This window comes from Thermobia domestica, chromosome 2 (genome assembly GCF_964235325.1).
Source record: "Thermobia domestica chromosome 2, izTheDome1.hap1.1, whole genome shotgun sequence".
NCBI lineage: Eukaryota > Metazoa > Arthropoda > Insecta > Zygentoma > Lepismatidae > Thermobia > Thermobia domestica.
The window spans coordinates 251,099,074-251,119,177 of NC_137455.1; positions in this window are offsets into that span (position 1 = coordinate 251,099,074).

The following is a 20,104-nucleotide window of genomic DNA, read 5'->3' on the forward strand; positions in this document are numbered from 1 at the left end:
CACTCTGTATGGTGCATACGGATATTCTGTATGCTGTATCGGGACAAGCTGTGTGCGACATAAGGAAAATCTGTATAATACATAGGTACAATACGTACACTGTATCTAGTCGTACGTACGGGGCACAAGTACAATATAGATGCTGTCTCGGGGTTGAACGCAAGAAACCCACGTACAGAACGTATATTGCATACTTCTTGAAATTACGCTCCGTCCTGATAGTCAGTGAGTGTCGTCATTATTAACCCACATGCTACATACGATCCTGACGTCACAAAGCTAGATATTACCTCCGTATATACTTGTTACTGTAGATGACGTCACATGAATGACGTCATTGCACTTATGTAGACAGTACGTATAATACATACTTTTTCAGCTATACGTTTGCTGCAGGATGCTATATACGGTTGTACGTTAAGTCCAGAAACTACAGGAATTACGAATGTAACCTACGTTTTTAAGTATGCCACCTACATTTTTTTTTCTCAGTGCAGAACATGGGCGCCCTTGACCACCATCACGGTTTACCCAGTCCTCAAGTTTTCTGAATTTTTAACAAGAGGGATTCAACATATCATTACGGAACTCCCCCCCAAAAAAAAAGGACTACGGAATATATTTAAGTTAAGCTAAATAGAACTGCACAACAAACATGACTGAGTGGTTGGCTTTTGCGCTTCTATCGGGAAGTCCGGGATTCAACCCAGCATTCGACCATTCTGACAAAGCTTTCCTTCATTCCATCCGTGAATGTAGAAATAGTGCGTGTACTGGCCGACTAGGAGTGTAGGATTTGGCCGACTTCCTTTCTTATTGTTTTTAAATCGTTATTATTACTAGTTACCAGCAGTGACGGTTTTGCAAAAGTTAGGGGATCGGTCTTTCGGACTGAAGCCTGTTCTCCAAAGTTGCGGAATGTCTAAAACGAACGAAATATCTATTAGTTATGCCTTTACTCATAAACTTTAAGCTCCCGTCAAATAAAAATTACGAATGTTTAGAAAAACTAAACATTAGTAGTAAGAAAACCGCTCCCAAAATGCTTTTCTAAATTCGCCACTGATTCTCTGTATAAAATGATCTTCAAGGTTGTATCCGGAAGATTATTGCTAAACATATAAACGAAACGAAATATTAGTTATGCCTGTACTAATAAACTTCAAGTACCTCCCAAATAAAATTAGGGCTTTTTAGAAAACGAAACTATCAAAGAAACCCCTCCCAAAGTACTTTTCTAAATCCGCTACTGATTAGAATATTTGTATAAATTGGTATTCAAGGTTGTATCCGGAAAATTATTGCTAAATCATCGCACAACTACAGTATAACAGAAATGTGGAAGTACGGTTTGACGGACATATTGAAAAACGTATGCTTTGACGGATATATAGAGAAACGTAAGTTTAACTTTTGTGCTAGAAGCTAGAGTACTAAGCTCTTAGAAATGAAACACGGATGACAAACTATAATGATCTAGAGAAGAAAAAAATGTCTATAACTCAAAAGTTAAAATAAAGTTAAATAGCCTGTAAGATTATCCTCAAATACGTGGACAATTCATGTTATATCCTTCATGTTAGCTTTAATTCGTAAAACATGTGCTCCATCCATCTTGATGGTGAATTACAGAGCTAATTATGGCATTTAGGTCATGGAATTCTTATCTAACTATAGAATATACTATAAGAAAGCTATTTGGATAGAAAAATCATGAAAATGAAAAAAGCCAAAATTTCCAAAATTCTCGTTTTTTCCCAAAAAAGCCGGCTTTTTATGTGAAAAAAACCATCGATTCAAAAAAGTCGGCTTTTTTGCATCTCTAGTGGAAAATCAACGCCCAGGGAAAGAGTATACAACGACGCCCCCGCACATATGAGTGAGGTCGACAGACCAGCTTCGAAGCGCCATGGTTGGCAAGAAGCGTAAAAGTAGATTCAAAAATAAACCCTGTTTTTGCTTGATTTTGAGCACTTTTTATAACTTTCTTCTTGCATTTTATATATGTGCACATTCATTTTCCTAATATGAGTAACACTATAGGCAGTGGTCGAAGTGAGACGGTATGCGGTGGCATGCGCGCCGACTATGTGGGTGCTCCTGGGCTCCGGCACCCACACAAATAATCTTGTGGGCGCGGCGCACGCACAAGAGTTTTAGTTTGGACCAGGGTTTGAACCCGTTTCTCTTGCGCCGTGTTACCGACTGAAATAAGGCAGCCCCAACTTATCCTTATAGTACCGGTTTATTTGACTTTATCACTGCACAGCCCTTTATGATAGTGCTCATAAAAGATATTAACTAAAAATAAATGAATCACATATCGACATCTTCCTGAAAACATATAGGCTAACACTTCCGGCCATTGATATGCACCCACATAAAGTTTGGAAAGTCAGCGCAGTAGATTATAGGGAAAATGTTGACTTTCAAATTTTGATTGATGAACAATGAAGAGTGAGGGGGGACGTAAACAAAAGAGAACAAAAGAGAATGGTGATGGTATGGGGAAGGGGATACAATATGAGACGATAGAAAAACATGGTTTGGAGGTGGTGGTGATGAGAAGGTGTATAGAATTCTTTGACGGTATGTAAACAAAAGGATAAAAGAGAAATGAAGCATACAACATGTTTAAAGAAATACAAAAGAAAACAAAAGGTTAATAGAGGATAAAAGAGAAATTGTATATACAACGCTATGCAGCTGTATGTTTTTAAAAGAATAATTGGTGAGAAGGATAAAAGAGAAATGAAGCATACAACATGTTTAAAGAATACAAAACAAAACAAAAGGATAATAGAGGATAAAAGAAATCAAGCATACAAGGCTATGCAGGTGTATGTTTTTAAAAAAGAATTTGTAGGGTGGTGTGGGAAAAAGTTTGTTGCGAAAGACGAATTGTAAACAAGAAAGAAAGAATAGTACCAGATGTTGATACCGTTGGAAGATAATATGTATACGATGGTTTTCCAGTTGCGATGTTTATGAAAAATAATAATTTTAAGAAAAAATGTTAGAACATTGCAGTCGAGGGCGGAAACGCGGCGCGGCGCGGGGCGGGCGCGGGAAGGTGCGCGGAGGCGTGCGCGACCGGAAAACACCCGCGTGTGCGAACGCGAGCGCGTGACGTCATTTGATTTTTTATTTAAATATTGATTTTTAAAATTAGATGTATAGTTTTGTTAGCGATGGAGAACCATCAATTTGTCGAAGACAATGTTGACAAGCGTAAGTTAGACGATGAGAATGATAGTTTTTGTAAAAAGAAAGTAAAAATAGAGGACTATCTAAATTCTCCCAATTCATCATTTAACGAAACACAATTAGAAAGATATGAAAATGATAATGTAAAAGTTTACCCATGTTTATCATCTGATAGTGAAGAGACAAATGATTTACCCGATGACGAAGTGTACGAGTTTTCGGAGGATAACGTGGATTCTTAGGCGGAATCAGACGAAGGCCTGGTATCAAATGTGGGTACGCCGCCACCTTCACCTGCTTCAGCAGAATTAGGGTGGAAGTGTGAATGTTGTGTTAACTACGTGGATGTGAACTGTATTAGAGACAGTATTGTGAAATGGAATCCAAATGATTATTTGATATGCTATGCATGTTATTGGAATGATACATTTCATTGGACTCATGAATGTTTTTATTGTGATGACGATATTTTACGATTACGTGTTTGGTATGTGCTGACGACTCCACGTGTACAGGACGAATTGTTTAACATTTATGGAGAAACACACACTATTGGACCATTAACAAGAGACTATTTTAATATTACATATGGGAAACTAACAATTGATGTGAATGCAAGAGAAGATCTTTTGCGTATTTTACTTGAAAAAGACAGATCGAATGCGTATAGTGAAATGTGTTAAGAAAACATACTGTGCAAAATGTTTTCAGATATTAGTGTATGTGTATTATGTAGTGAAGAAAATATTAGTGAAGTTTGTGTTTTAAAAACTATAAGTTTATACTTACGTTTAAACAATATTTTTTGTGAACAATGCTTGCTGCATCTTGAACATGAATGTTTATTTCTTCAGGATGTAGGAACTTTTGCTATAGAATATTTATCCAACGATATAACTCTTATTGATTTATTTGAAGTGTTTGAAGAACACCATAGTGAAATTTCAAGTATAAACTTTATACGCAAAGCGCGTGATTGTTTAAAGAACACTGAATTTGTTGGACAAATTATACCGTTTTTCTTAGAACGTAAACATAAAATTTCACCATGTGTTAATGAATACATTATTGACATACAAGGTTTTAAGATTTCAAATCATGAATTTATTATACGTGAATTTTGTTTAACTGCGTGTGATGATACAGTAAATTTACATTGTTTAATAAAATCGCCAGTAGAATACAATGTACTTCCGTTAGGTTGTCAAAAACAAATTGAATGGTTAACATTAAACTTACACGGATTAACTTGGAATGATAAATGCGGTTATACTGTATCACACATACGTAACCTTATATATCAACTTTGTAAACAAGATGCAACCTTTTATTGTAAAGGTGCAGAAAAAACACTTTGGATTAAAAATATTTTTGCACTAGCTAATGTTATTGATTTGGAAAGTAAACAGTGTCCACCATTAAACACATTGCATGCAAACATATTTAATGATTATTGTACTTTTCATGAACAAAATATTAAACTTGACAAAAAATCAGGTTGTGCATTTCGTAATGCACAACAATTGTGTTATTGGTGGAAGTTTCAACGTACTATAACATTAACTAATGCATTTGCAAAGTTGTAAAAAGGAAATGATATGTTCTTGTAAATAAAAATACAAGATTTTAAATTGTAAATAAAAATTTTATTAAACTATTCTACTTGTTTTTCTTTTTTCATTATATTGCTTACATGATTGAATACAATTTTATCATTTTGTTTAAGATTATTTTTTCTGAATAAATTTAAACATTCTTGAAAGCTTTTCTTTCGTACAATATGATGCAGAAAGTACAACACAAATTGTCCACACAAGATTGAATTATCATCTTGATATGCGGAAGTATTTGTAAAATATATTTTACAATTTTTATTTAAAAAAGTTTTTATTTCTTTTGGAAATGGTAAAGCTAGGCTATCGAAATAGTACCCTCTTTGATTTTCATCAATGAATACACACACCCAATGCGTGCCACCTGAAGATGAATTGCTTAAATTTATAATAAGTCCAGCCGGTGGTTGTACAGTTTTTGGTATTCTATCAATAGAATAAATGCCATGCACATTTGCACCAGTAAGTTTATCACGAAGTAACACTTTTATTAAATCATCCGTGTACATAACTTTTGTTTTTTAAATTCACATCACTTCACTTCACTTTACATTACTTTATACGCGTATATGTTGGAAGACCTAGTGGGGTATATGGAATATTCTCATAAAACGAAATAGCATGCTCATAATATTATTGACAGATTTTTTTATAACTTTTCCAATAACGATAAATGGTGCTAACGCATAAAAAATACTTTTAAGACACTTCATAGTATGATACCTTGCAACTCTTTGAATAATCAAGCAAAAATATTACAATATACAATGTTTGTACCAGAAGGGCACATGTAATTCATATGCTTAGAAGTGACCTCCTATACTTCTTTTATTAAAATGATACTTTTAAAAAGTATGTTCAGTATATATATTTCTATCTTTATCAATTTGAATTAAAGAATCAAACTGGGCGTATACAATACATGTTATAGATTCAGTTAAATTTTCAGAAAAGGAAACTTTAACATTTACAGGTGCATCACGCACAAGGTCTCACGTACAATCATCTAATGTTGCTGTAGGTGATAGAATAAATGCATAAAGAGCATAGCCGTGTGGATATTCTTCAGGAGTAATAGTATGTGCATTATCTTTATAATATAAACCAGTACCGGAAAACAGAGAATGGTAACTTAGAAGGTACAAATTGTTTTCAAAATTGGGGGTGAGGGGACTGGGAGGAAAAGATTTCGATCCAACCTGTAGTTGCAGTTTGTTAACGTTAAAGTGTTGAAAATGAAATGGATTTAGTTCAGATTTTCCATTAAATGCCGAATTGGAAACAAATCCGATAACGAGACCTTTAGGTACGTTACCCAGAAAAATATTATCAAGATTGTATGAATTAACGTTTGCAGGAATAGTATACGATCTTGTTTGAACTCTTGTAAGGGGATATTTTGTTGTTTCATGATTCATATTAGTATTGATTTCCATTGCCAAATGAGGTGCAACATCAATGCGACGTATATGTAGAGTAACATCTTCAAGTTTTACTTTATAAGAAGTATTTACAGGTGACATTAAACAAAAAGCATCTTTACTGCGATGTAATTTTATACGAAGACCTACTTTATTTACAAGTGCTCTTGGTAATCCAGCAATATCTGTATACAGACGTCCATACATTTCAAACGATTTACTATTTTTAATATAATTAGCACGTTGTTGAAAACCTACATTAGCATTACCAATGGTATCAAATTGTTTAGCGGTATCTTTATACCACATACCTAATTTCAAATGTGTATCAGAAGCATCACGGGAATAATTTAATAATGTTTCAAGGTATGCACGATAAGGATAAAATCCTGATGAAGAAGTAATTAATTTATCATTTAATGAAATGTCAATTTGACTAAATAATGATTGTAGGAAATTATTTGTTGGTGCTACAACATCGGTGTCAGCTAATGCTGTGCCATCAGGTTTTGTAATTTTACAACGTACGTAAAGATAAAGATATGCAGTATGAATAAATTCTCCTGTTTCACCGGGAATAAAAAATTCAATAGGTCCATCAGAACTTAATGTTGAAATTGGTCGATATTCAGCATTAAAGCAAGATTCAATTGCAGTTTGCGTCATTGGAGTACTAAATAAATCGAAATCGTTGGTACAGCATTCCACACTGCTTGAATTAAGTAGTGCCATTATGAAAATATATCTGTAACACGACTTATTTTTCTTTTTACTTTTCTTTTGCTTTTGCTTTTGTTAGTACGCTTACGTTTAGTTGGAGGCCCAAAACGAACGATTGCTGGAGCTTTACGCTTGCGTGGCCGTCTCTTACCACTTCCAGTTAATAACTGACCAACTTTGTTAACAGCTTTTGTCTTTAATGTTTCACCAGCTTCTTTTACACGTGCACGAACAGATTCTTTAAATGGTTTATCTTCTAATACATCACCCGCTACTTGTATTCCCGTTTGTAATGCCTGTCGACCTAAAGTTTTTGCACCCTGTTTAAGAAATGGTAATGCAAAACGAAATAATCCTTGGAAGAAACTACCTATACCATGTCCCCGTTGATATACAGGTCCTGAAAAGTATGGGATACCATGTCCGTAATGTCTTCTAAATTTCATTCTGAATAAAATTAATTAATTAATTAATTTTTATTAGGAGAGCGCTTAAAATGAAGTGTAACACTTAGTGTCCCAGAACGAAATGGCAAATTTCGTCCTGCATGATCTTTTAATAGTATTTCAATACTGTTAAATGAAAACTTTGCAAGTGGTAGATAATGAATATCTTGAAATGTTATTGTTTCCACTTTACCATATTTAACATCTGATATTGTTGCAATACGTAATAATGGGGCTTTTGTATCACCTAAAAACTGATATTGTATGATATCAGTGTAAATAAATATTTGATGTGGGTAACCAATATCAACATATGGTTGTTTAATTCCACGTCTATAGAAAACAAGATCTTTATGTTTACGAAGTCCTAATTGTAATGCTAATGTTGGTGATAATAATGCTCCTTCAACACGATTAGTACAATCTACTTGTACAATATTTGATACAGAAAATTTTATGTCTTTTGTTATTTTATTTAATTCATCAACGATATGATGTGCGGAGTGGTAATATCCACTGACAATTTTACTTTTTTGTGCTTCTTCATTTTTTATTTTATACCATATCACATTTTCCCCATCGTTAACATTATAGCATGTTAAAGGAACATGCAATTCACTTAATCCTACATACCAATCGGTTTCTGATAATTGAATATTATTTTTTAGTTGATTTATAAAGTGTGTTGGACTATTTGTAGGATATACATCAGTACTAGCGTTTGATACAAGTGTAATGTAAAAACTATCATCTATACTTTCAGAAATCATTTTCGTTTAAAGTGAAGTGTGAAGTTTGAAGTTCCAAATTCAAATGGCAATTTTAAACCGTGCTCATCTTTTAAGTTTACTTCAATTGTGTTAAAATAAGATTTTACAACTTTAGCGTATTGCGGTGTGTGAAATAGAAAACATTTTACATTTCCATGCTCAATATTATATGCACTAACTTTACGAAGTAATGGTCCAATATCTTCTTGTTGCTTTACAATATCAACACAAACATTAAGAATGTTTGGTATATTGTAATATAAATTGCATAAAAAGTTTGCACGTGTTATTTGTGGTACTTCTACATTAGCAGGTTTTAGAAAAACAATATCTGTAAACGCAGTTGTATTTTCATTTATATATCCAAGTAAATGTTGTAATCCCTGTGTCATTCGAATGACAAAATAATCTTTTAATTTTAAAGAATGTTTAATTCCAACTTGATTTTTATTTTTATAATATTTTAACAAGCGCAAGTGTTCAGGAATCATATCTAAAATGGATGTAATAGAAGTATAGTATCCTGGTGTAATATTAATGTTTGCAATTTCAACTTCATCATTAATGAGGGCTTCTATTTCAATTTTTTCATTTTGACGAACATTATAAAAACTAAAAGGTACATTAAGCTGTGTTAATGCAACATACCATTCTCCCTCACTTAAGTGAATAGGTTCTGCTAGCTTTACTATAAATGAAGAAGTTGTATTATTACTAAAAATTTCAGTACTAGCATTTGAAGGAAGAGTAACATAGAAATCATGTTTTATCATTGAACTCATTTTGAAGACTGAACAGAAATTGTCATAATCCAAGAATTCATACTTGACGGATATCCTAACCATTTTACATACATCATATCTTTCTTTCGTTTTAATACTTTTTCGATTAAATATGTCTTGTTTGAATTCACATTTATTTTTTGTAATTCTTGTGTATAAAATATACCTTTAATTTCTTCATCATTCCAATCTTTTAATTTATATGTAATAGGATTTGTCAGAATACATTCATCAACGATAAAAATTTCTTGAGACCATTTTGGTAAATATCCCTTTTCTAACTTATGCTTATATTTACTAACACGTACATGATCACCCGGGTGAAATTTACATGTTACTTTCTTTTTATTCATTTTATCACCGTACAATGTATTCCAAACTTGATCAACATTAGAATGAGTTACATCTGCAGGTGCCATTTTAATACTACTATGATACGTATGATTATAATTTTTTACAATTTGCTCTAACACATCTATATAACGATATGTATTCTTAGCAGTAAAATAACGATACAATTTTTCTTTTAGTGTTCTTATAAATCGTTCTGCTAATGCACATTTAATTTCTCAATATACACTATAATGATTAATTTCATATTCTTTAAATATTCGTTTTACACAACGATTATAAAATTCTGTACCTAAATCAGTTTGTACATTAAACACAGGAAGTTTAAAATTTTTTTAAATTTTTCTGATTGCTTTTGCCATTTCAGGACCTGTTTTTGTTTTTAAGGGAACACAATACGCGTACCGAGAAAAAATATCTATACAACATAATATATACTTATAATTTTTGTTATACTTTGCAATATTTTGCATATCTGCTAAATCCATTTGTAATGTTTCATTTGGTGCACTAACATAATATTGTTTACGTTCAAACACTTTACGTGCTGGTGCATGTAATGTATACGCATCTTGAGATGCTAACCAATCTTTAATTTTCTTTTTCGATAAATTTGTTTTTCTTTGTAGTGTTTTAATACTTGATAAGGAAGCAGGATTCGTATAATCATAATATAATTTTGACAATTTTACCATTTTTACATTTTATAATCTTTCCAATTTTTAAATATATTTGCTACGATTGTTGGACTTTTTGATTTTTTAACTTTGCTATGTGATTTAACTATAGGTGTGGAAATAAATTCCCGTGGTACATTAATATCATCTAATAAACTTTTAAATTCATCAATACCTATGGGATTTCTAGAATATTTACGTGTACGAACAACATCATTTACTAAATCGATAATATTAGATCCTGGTATTATTTTTCCTTGAATACGTACTGTTCCCGTTTGATCCCAATGAATTTTATCAGAACTTGTTAACTGTTTTAATAATAGATCTGTTTTCCTTCGTTGTGTTTTCGGTACTGAATGTAAAATGTCCGATACAAAGGGTAAAATAGAATTATTCTTTTCTTCAGCTGATGATGTTTCACCAACATCTTTTTCAATAATAGGTAATGTGATAGGATTTTGTGAAACAAATGAAGTATAATTTAAATACTGTTGTAATGCTTGCTGATACAATTTCCATTTTTCATCAACATTAAGATTACGACGTTGTAAAATATTATTCATTTCTTCATCTAAACGTGATTGATGTGAATCTATTGATTTTATATTTGCATGCATTTGTTGCATTGCATTTTTAAGAACTAATATCATTTTACGAAATACAGACATAGTTATCTTCCAAACAAACTACTTGCTTCTGCACCAAGTAATGGTCCTAAAATTAATGGTAAAAATGCCCCACCTTTTTGTAATAAAATTTTCCTTTTCTTATTAATTGCTGTACGTTGTGCAGATAAAGCTCGCAAGATCTTTTTATGTCTACGTAAACGTTGCTTCTGACGCGAATTCAATGGAATATTTCCTTTTATTGTGTATTTAGCAACTTGTGAAATAGTACGTATTAAATCACTGGATGCATGTCGTATAATTTGTTTTCGCTTTGCGCTTTTGCATTTGCATAAAGCGCGGAGAGTATCAATGTGTTGTTTCACCTTCAACATCTTGAACTAAACTAAACGTAAACGACTGAATTACTGTCTTTTACATTTGCGTATACATGCAATGTTTCATTAGGAAAAATATTTGTACGTAATCGAAATGCATCATTTGTTTTCTGAGTTAAGTCAAATAACAAATAAGTGTGAGGTTCACGTGTTACATCTTCGAACACATTCACAACTTGTTTACTATATCGTGGCATAATTTGTCTAGCTAAATATTGTATTTGTAATTTATCACGAGGATTTTTAAATACTATGATATAATGTGCATTTAAACTTATATCACGAGCATGTTTTCCTTTTGGAAATAAATTTTGAACAATAAATATTACTGTTAATTTTTTATGATGTGCATATTTTGTAAATAAGTTTGCAACATCACCATTGGTTTCAGACATTAAATCATCTAATATTAATAATGAATTTTCTTGTATTTCAAAATTATTCATGTCTGGAATTCCTTCTACGTAGCGAATTTGTGCAGTTGCATCCAAATTTGGAATGACTGCACCGTAACACCATACAATTTCATTAAATTTCATAGTAAACATTTGATCGCGTTCATTTAATAAACGATTTACAAAACATGTTTTAACTGCACGTGAAGGACCAGCAATTAAAATGATTGATGGATGTTGAAACTTTAACATCTTGTATTAAAATGAATGCACACAACAGATACCATACTTTATATATACAATCATTCACACACTCACTCACACAATTAACAAAAATAAATTTAAAATAAATTAAGAATAAGTTAAAAAATAAATATTAAAACTTGAAATGACTAGAATCACAGCTTAGCTGTTGTTATGAGTATACTTTGGTCTACAATTTATGAGTTTGCACAGTAAACGATGGAATAAATAAATAAATAAATAGTGATAGTCTACTAATGTTGTGTTAAAAATAAATAAATAAATAAATAAATAAAATCAATCAGTTATAAGCCAAGCTAAAATTATTCTACAAAACCATGAGGTAAACTTCGAGTTTTTGGTATCGGTCCGTTATTTTGTATATCGTCAATTCGTTTTCGTTTTTTGTTTACCACTTGGTGTGTTTTCGTCTCATTACGTGAAAAGATTTTGAAACCATGTTTTCGCACGATACTATTTGGATTATCTATGATGGTTGAATTAATTTCTCCTGTTACTAATCCATAGAAACTCTCAAAGTTTATTCTTTGAGAGGTCCTATCATTTAGTGAAATTCCCCGAATTTTGTGAATATAACGAAATTCCCTGAGGCATTTTTAAGCCTCATACTATAATTTTTTGGCCCTAACCCTATAAACGTCACAAACTCCCACCCTTGTTCTATTTCATTAGTCAGATCACCCAAATAGTTTCCAAGCTTCAACGGAGGTTCACTATCTTCTTTACACGTAAATATAATACAGTCTGTATCACAATAATTTACGTCATTAGGTCCTACAGTCACAAGTAAATCAAATAATTGTAGCCTGGCCCATGAAGTAATAAAACCAGCAAGTATGACGTTGGAAAATTCCAGAGGTACATTCTCAGTTTCCAGGTCTTTATATGTGAGAATGAGATGATCTTCACCAATTGGAATAACACTATGAACCTCATACCGCGGTGTAGTAAGGTACCTACGAAACTCTGTCCCACTATCAACAATCACACACTGCGTCATATCTGTGCGCTGCCCCCATTTTCCGTATAAGGAATTGAGGTACAACTTCGCGCATTGTCTAAGTCCAGGGTTCGACCTAATATTATCTTTATTTAATTTTATGCCTTCATGAGCATAATAATCGTCAATGTATTTTTGCTTGTCTTCTTCAGTTTTACACCAAGCAGGATAGCCTGAGGCTTCCAGCTTCATTTGAGGAAACGTATTCACATAGTCCCGGAATAAACTAGGTGAATTCCGATCTTCAGAACCCATTAGTTCGAATTCCTAAATTTCATAAATTTTGACGATCTTATAACCGTTTGCAAGAGCACGGTGAAGCTCTGGTGTACAAAAAGTTCCAGTTAATGCACGTTCAGAATCGCAATGTGTGCAATTATCAATAGTTTCTTCTTCCATACATAGCCTGCAAAGTCCGAAAAGTAAACGGCCTTGCGCTACGTACGGCAAAACGGGAAAAAAGAGTTGTTTTGGAGCCAATACGGTACATTTTACAATCCCATGAATTTTTCCCACATCTGGGAAAACCGGCCCAGTATGTACCTTAGGTGGTCCCACCGGAAGAGGTTTCCTTGCCATTACCCATGGATATAGCGATGTGATATCAAAATATTTTATTTCTTCATCGTCCGCACAATTCACATATGAACGGAAAACTTCTGTTCGTCCGCCGTTGTAGCAACTCTTAGGAATAAGAAAGTCGGTGGTAGTACTGCAATGTTCTTTAAGGAACTTTTGCAAGTCTACATCTGTGCGTACTTTATCATCCCAAGAGCACTCCCATATCTCATACAAATTCATTTTGAGAATTTCTGTGAAATATTTTCGATGAATTTCCATGTGTTCATACCTTTTTTCAAATGTGTTGTACGGACCATGCGCGTTACCTATTATCGCGTTACGATTATTCGGGAAACAGGTCTTACAAGCATGCCAGTAACAGCCCATAAATTCAAAGACAGCATTGAGCTCTGCATGGTAACCATCAACATTATACCTTCCAAAAGATTGTTCTCCATTTCGTCCAGCATGCTGAATTTCTATACCCATTTGATGCTCCATATATTTTAGCCATTTCATTGCTTTCTCGCTTGTTTTTGTTTTATGATGGAACCCCAAAGGTGGTATAATAGAGATACTTTCTTCTGGAAGATATGATGTTCGATATGTTTGCATGGCTAAACTTGCAATTGTTGACGAAACAAGAAAACATTGTAAACCACACGTTTTCTCTTCTATAATATTACTAAATTTGATAACACCTTCTGTGAGAATTCTCACATCGTTTTCACAGTACTCCAGCATATCCTTTTGCAAATTAAATTGCTCTCCCAGTTGCACACGTTCTTGGTGCCAACCCTCCAACCGTTGTCTTTCTTCAGTACTTCGCGATTCAGGGTCATAGTATTCTATTCCCGGATAGGGTCCTACATAATTTTGGTTCTCTACTGTGTTAAACAGGTATGGGAAATCTCCCTTCTTTAAATTTTCAGAAAGGCCTAATGTCTTCGGGAGTCTTGCCAACTTGACCCCGAGGAAAAGATAAGAATCCCTGAAAATGATTTTCTTATCAATAGAAATACTAAAAATCTTCTGACCCTGAATTAAGGTTTTTGGAATAATATGCTGAGACTCAATGAGAGATCTCAAACAGAAAATGCTGTCAAAGCGTGAAGCATTATGTGCAATTACACAAACCTTATTAAATTTGGGTCTATCTAGTAATATGTGTGAAATAAACTCGTCTATGGTTTTAAAAGAAAACGAGCGGTTACCGTTTTTATCGCCACATGTACTGCATGGCTCATCAATGCCTTTGTTTATACAATCATGGCATACGTGTCTAAGACACACTAAGCATACAACATGTTCCCGTTCGCCACGTTCATTTTCAGGTTTCAGCATGGTCTCTACATCATAAACAATATAAAGAAACCTCTTGATATGAGTAGGTTTCAGTTTCTTCACATGAGTGACCTTCCTGTACATGTTCACGACAAGTACTGCAAAAGTATTCACCACATGCATGACCCGATTTCCGACTTCTTAAATCATAGATTGCATTACACTTGGCGCAGACCTTAACATATTCGCACACACTTTTGCCAATTTTATTACCTTTCAAGTGATTGTCAAAACATTCACCCCTAGTAAAATATCTGTTGCATGCATTACATTTCATTTTATACATACTAATGTCCACTTTATGCACATGCTCGCAAGATGAACACATTAACTCACACTTATGTGATCGATTTGGACCATTAAAAGGCATTAAACAATTTAAATAATACTTCCTCTTTCTTAGAAATGAAGTAATCGTTCTAATAGGACGAAAATGTCCAATACTGCCCCTCTCATCATAATAGATATAAATTGGTTTTGCTTCCTTTAAATCTGGTCGTTGTACTCCTGTTTCTGGGTAACGTACTCTAAATTCACGCTTTGTTTGGGAACTTTTTCATATATAATAATTTGATAATTTGGACTCAAATGATTTTGAAATAGTTCAACATCATTAAAATCCATTCCATTTTTTCCTTTAAAGCTAACACCTACACGTGTACAGAGGGCAATAGCTCTACTCTTTAATTCATGACGGTTTGGATCTGTTAAACGGGGTAAATTAGAGATAGAGTCCGTATATTTAGGTATGCCCCAAGCAATACTTTTAGGTAAACAAAGTTTGTCAGTATCGCTTCCCGGAAGATCTACCAAATGTTGTACCAAAAATTCATTCAAGGGTAAATATTTGTTTAGTGAGGAATTGTTACTTCGACTTCTTCCAGCACCAAACATCGAATTTACTATATGGAAACGAAATAGGATATTATCACCTAAAAGAAAGTCTTCATTACTATTTAAAACTCTAGTAATGGAAGCTAAAACGGACTTAGCAGACATATCTTTGCGGCGTCTCCATGGAACATACACTGCTTTGTTATCCTTACTATTCGAGGAATCAATGTACATTCCAACAAAATCATTAGGTCTTGCATTATTAAGAACATTATTTAATGCAAAGTTCATTAAGTTTTCAATATAGGCCGCAGGATTTCTAATTTCTTCATTTCCCCTTGGCCTTACCGCAATTTCATGTCCCACTAAGTTAAACTTAGTGAAACTCTTTCTGCTTTCGTGTGCAACTTCGAAGTTACCTTCCCCTGTATTATGAACATCTCTTTGACCACTACGATGAACCATTGGAACGTAGCCGGATGTTGTAGGCTGTGGAGACCGCATCCCGTAACCCCGAATATCCCGTGAACATTGTACACTTGATGATTGTATTTCTTCTTCAGTTACAACATCCACAGGATTTTGACCATTTTCACATAGTTCATTCAATAAGGTCTCCATATAATCAGATGTTCCAAATTCGTCTCGATTAACTATAAATGCGGAATTTTGAATCATATGCGTACCATCTGCTTCACTATCTAAATGTTCATTAATAATCTCATTGATTAAATTGAAATCTTCTTCTTGAAGTGTATTTTCCAAGGTTACATTTTCTTGGTGGACCGAGGTTACGGAATTCTCATTAACAGATGGCATCGCATTATTATTATTATTAACCAAAATAAAACGCGTTCCATAATTACAAAATTCGGCTACCTCTGCTGCATTTATCCTATCACCTTGGGTGCAATTAAAATAATTAAAATGGACGAATTTATCATGTGCCCACTGGTACATGATTTGTTCACGGAAAAATTCGTGTGCGAACAATTCAACGATGTCAGCGCTAGACATCGTGTATTGCAATATAAGTGCTTGATTATCATGATAAAAATTAAAAAGAGCAGATAGCAAGGTATCATACCTTTCACTGCCACGGAATCCCTGCCTCTGCTTATCCATAATTTTCCACCAGGTCTCCAACACGCGTTCCTTCGTGTTCAGGCCTTCAATCACTGCCGCCAAGTAAATTTCATCAACTTCATTGAACTCGTTTACCAACGATGTGCCGAGGAATTCCATCTGAAAATATACGTAAAATAATTTTCACTATTTTATAAACAAACAAATACATACAGCATATATAATAGAATTTTCATCTTCAAAAAATCATCAAAAGTGTTATACTGTTGAAATATTAAAATTTTTAATAAAACACTTAATGAGTGTAAACCGAAAAATATTTAAAAATATGATCTGAAAATAATAAATACATGTGTTCGCTAAAATCGTTATACACAAATGTAATAAGTTTAAATAATTGTATTGCTTTATTCAAATACACGCATATATATATATATATATATATATATATATATATATATATATATATATATATATATATAACCTAATAAGTATAAGTTTCATTAACATTCAATATTTCTTTCAAAAGCATCAAATTCAATCTTAAATAATCAAGTATGTATAATAAAAATGGACTTACGATTTTCTTCTAATTTAATCTGCTAACTCTGGTGAAAGTCTCACAACAGTTCTTCTTTTTCCCTTTAGCGTTTTCTATGCTGTCTCTTGCGCTCTCTAGTATTCTTAAAATCTTCTTTATATATGTGTAGAACTGCAACAATACAGTTAATATTAATACTCTTCTCTAAATATAATATTTTAGTATTTCTTTAAATATATGTTTCTATAAATTTATTCAGTATGTAAATATCGTGTTGAAGGTATGGTTACCAGCAAACATTTGATAACGTTTCTTCATTCATGCGTTATATATACTATACTGCTCACAACGCACAAAAAAATAAACAAAAGAAATTCCTAGCCTTACTAAGAAAGGAATTTTTAAACCAGTAAAACAAGTTCACAAATGAAATTTGCTCTTACGAGTAATTTATTAGGAGAATATAAATAATTAATTACGATAGAATAAAAGATACGAAAGGTTACATAAATAAATAAGGAGTTTGAACCGCAAGCAAATTAATAAAAAATAATACCACAATTACAAAATACATCACATTATGTAATATTACTGTTATTAATTTAAAATATGTTAAAGCACCTGCGTACGAGACTACAAAACTAAATGGTTTTGGGTATGAGATTACAAAACTAAATACCTTTGGGTACGAGATTATATTTCACGCCACAAACCGTGTTACATCCTATACAGGTAGTAGTGTTATACTCTGTGTTGATATTATAATTAATTTCGTTATAAAATTACAATTAATGCAAAGTATATGTATACGTTTACTAATGTTTAAAGTTACATTTACCAAACGTGTACAAAAATAGTTAATACATTCTCATGCTTATGTTCGGTTAAGTTATTAAACTTTGGTAAAGTTTGTGAAACTTCGGGAAGTTCGGTTAGGTTCGGTAATTTTCGGAACCATTCGTGTGGTATAATTACCAAATTGTATAGGAATTGTGTATAAACGCTTATGTTTATGTTCGGCAATGTCCGTAAAACTTCGGAAATCTTCGTGTTAACTTGTTCAAATTTCCAATTATTGGTGTTTTATAATAAGATAATATTATATTATAAACCTTATTACATATACTACATATCATTAATGCAAAGAAAACACATTAAAATCCAACCGCCATGTTTGTTTTTTTAAAACGACGCCATCTGTACACATAACATTGACATTAGTGTGTATAAGACTGCGCGTGTGTGTACATGTACCATACCAAGTTACCGAGTGTTGTTTGTTTTTATAAGCGGTGATACCCCGCGGAGTTTCCGACCGGCAATATTTTACGCGTCCCGCGTCGCGAAACCTTTTTCCGGGCGCAAATACCACGCGGCGCGCACCGGTAGCGGTAAAAAGGCGCAAAAATGGTATTTATTTTAGTAATATCATTTGTTTTATCTATTGATTTAAAAATACAACCTCTAATAAGAATATTTCCAAAGTTTCAAAAAAATCGACGCCATATTGTTTATGCAAATTCATTAAATTTTAATTTTCAATTTACAATGTTCTAACCTGTATAATTGTGTTCGGTAGGTCCTAACTTTCAAGCAAATACCTTTCTTTACTTTCTACGACCATTAGTTTGCCGTAAAAAGTCAAAAAATAAAAAAATGTACTTTTTGATCACCCCTTGTATAAATTCGAAAAAAATAAAAATTGTTCAAATTTATCATGTAGGGTGTCTTTCTATATAGATTTTAACCTGATAAATCGATTTCTGTAATCCATTTTATCCTACGATCAATAGTTTACGAGATATGCTCATTTAAAATTATTTTCAAGTTACATTGTTCTAACCTGCATAGTAGTGTTCGGTCCTATCCTTCAAGAAAATACTTTTCTTTTCTTTCTACGACCAATAGTTTGGCGTAAAAAGCCATAAATGTAATGGGACACCCCTTACATAGCGAGCCGCCACTGTTAGCCCGCCAAAAAATTGTTCAAGTTTATCATGTAAGGTGTCTTTCTATATAGATTTTAACCTGATAAATCGATTTCTGTAGTCCATTTTGTCCTACGATCAATGGTTTAGGAGTTACACCTATTTAAAATTATTTTCAAGTTACATTGTTCTAACTGAAATTGTAGTGTTCCTTAGATCCTATCCTTCAAGAAAATACTTTTCTTTTGTTTCTAGGACCAATAGTTTGGCGTAAAAAGCCAAAAATGTAATGGGACACCCCTTACATAGCGAGCCGCCACTGTTAGGCCGCCAAAAAATTGTTCAAGTTTATCATGTAAGGTGTCTTTCTATATAGATTTTTACCTGATAAATCGATTTCTGTAGTCCATTTTGTCCTACGATCAATGGTTTAGGAGTTACACCCATTTAAAATTATTTTCAAGTTACATTGTTCTAACTAAAATTGTAGTGTTCCTTAGGTCCTATCCTTTAAGAAAATACTTTTCTTTTGTTTCTACGACCAATAGTTTGGCGTAAAACGTAATACCAGTCCGCCCCCTTCCCTTGTAAGAATTCAGAAAAATAAAAATTGTTCAAGTTTATCGTGTAGGGTGTCTTTCTATATAGATTTTGACCTGACAAATCCATTTCTGTAGTCCGTTTTGTTCTACAATGATTAGTTTGCAATTTATAAATATTTAAAGTTATTATACTGTAAAAATCTTAGTCTTTTACCATCAGCGGCACTCATATATCCATGATTTTCAGTACTATACATGTTTCTGTGTGTGTAACACCAAATCTTTTCGGTCTACTGATATTTGTAGAAACGGTAATGCCTCATACTTTTACCGACAAAAAATATTTTGTCATTTACCGTGTTTTTTTCCCGCCATATTTTAGTTGTTCGTATACAGTTTTCGTATGTACTTCAAACATGGAAGAGGACGGCGTTTTGTGTTAGGTATGTATGTATGAACATTTTAAAATTTCTATATGCTATATATATATATATATATATATATATATATATATATATATAATTAAAATATGCTTTCCAATAGCTTTACATAAACATATCTCATACTCAAAACCTAATTTTTACCCCTTCAAATGGTACACATATCTTTAAAATAA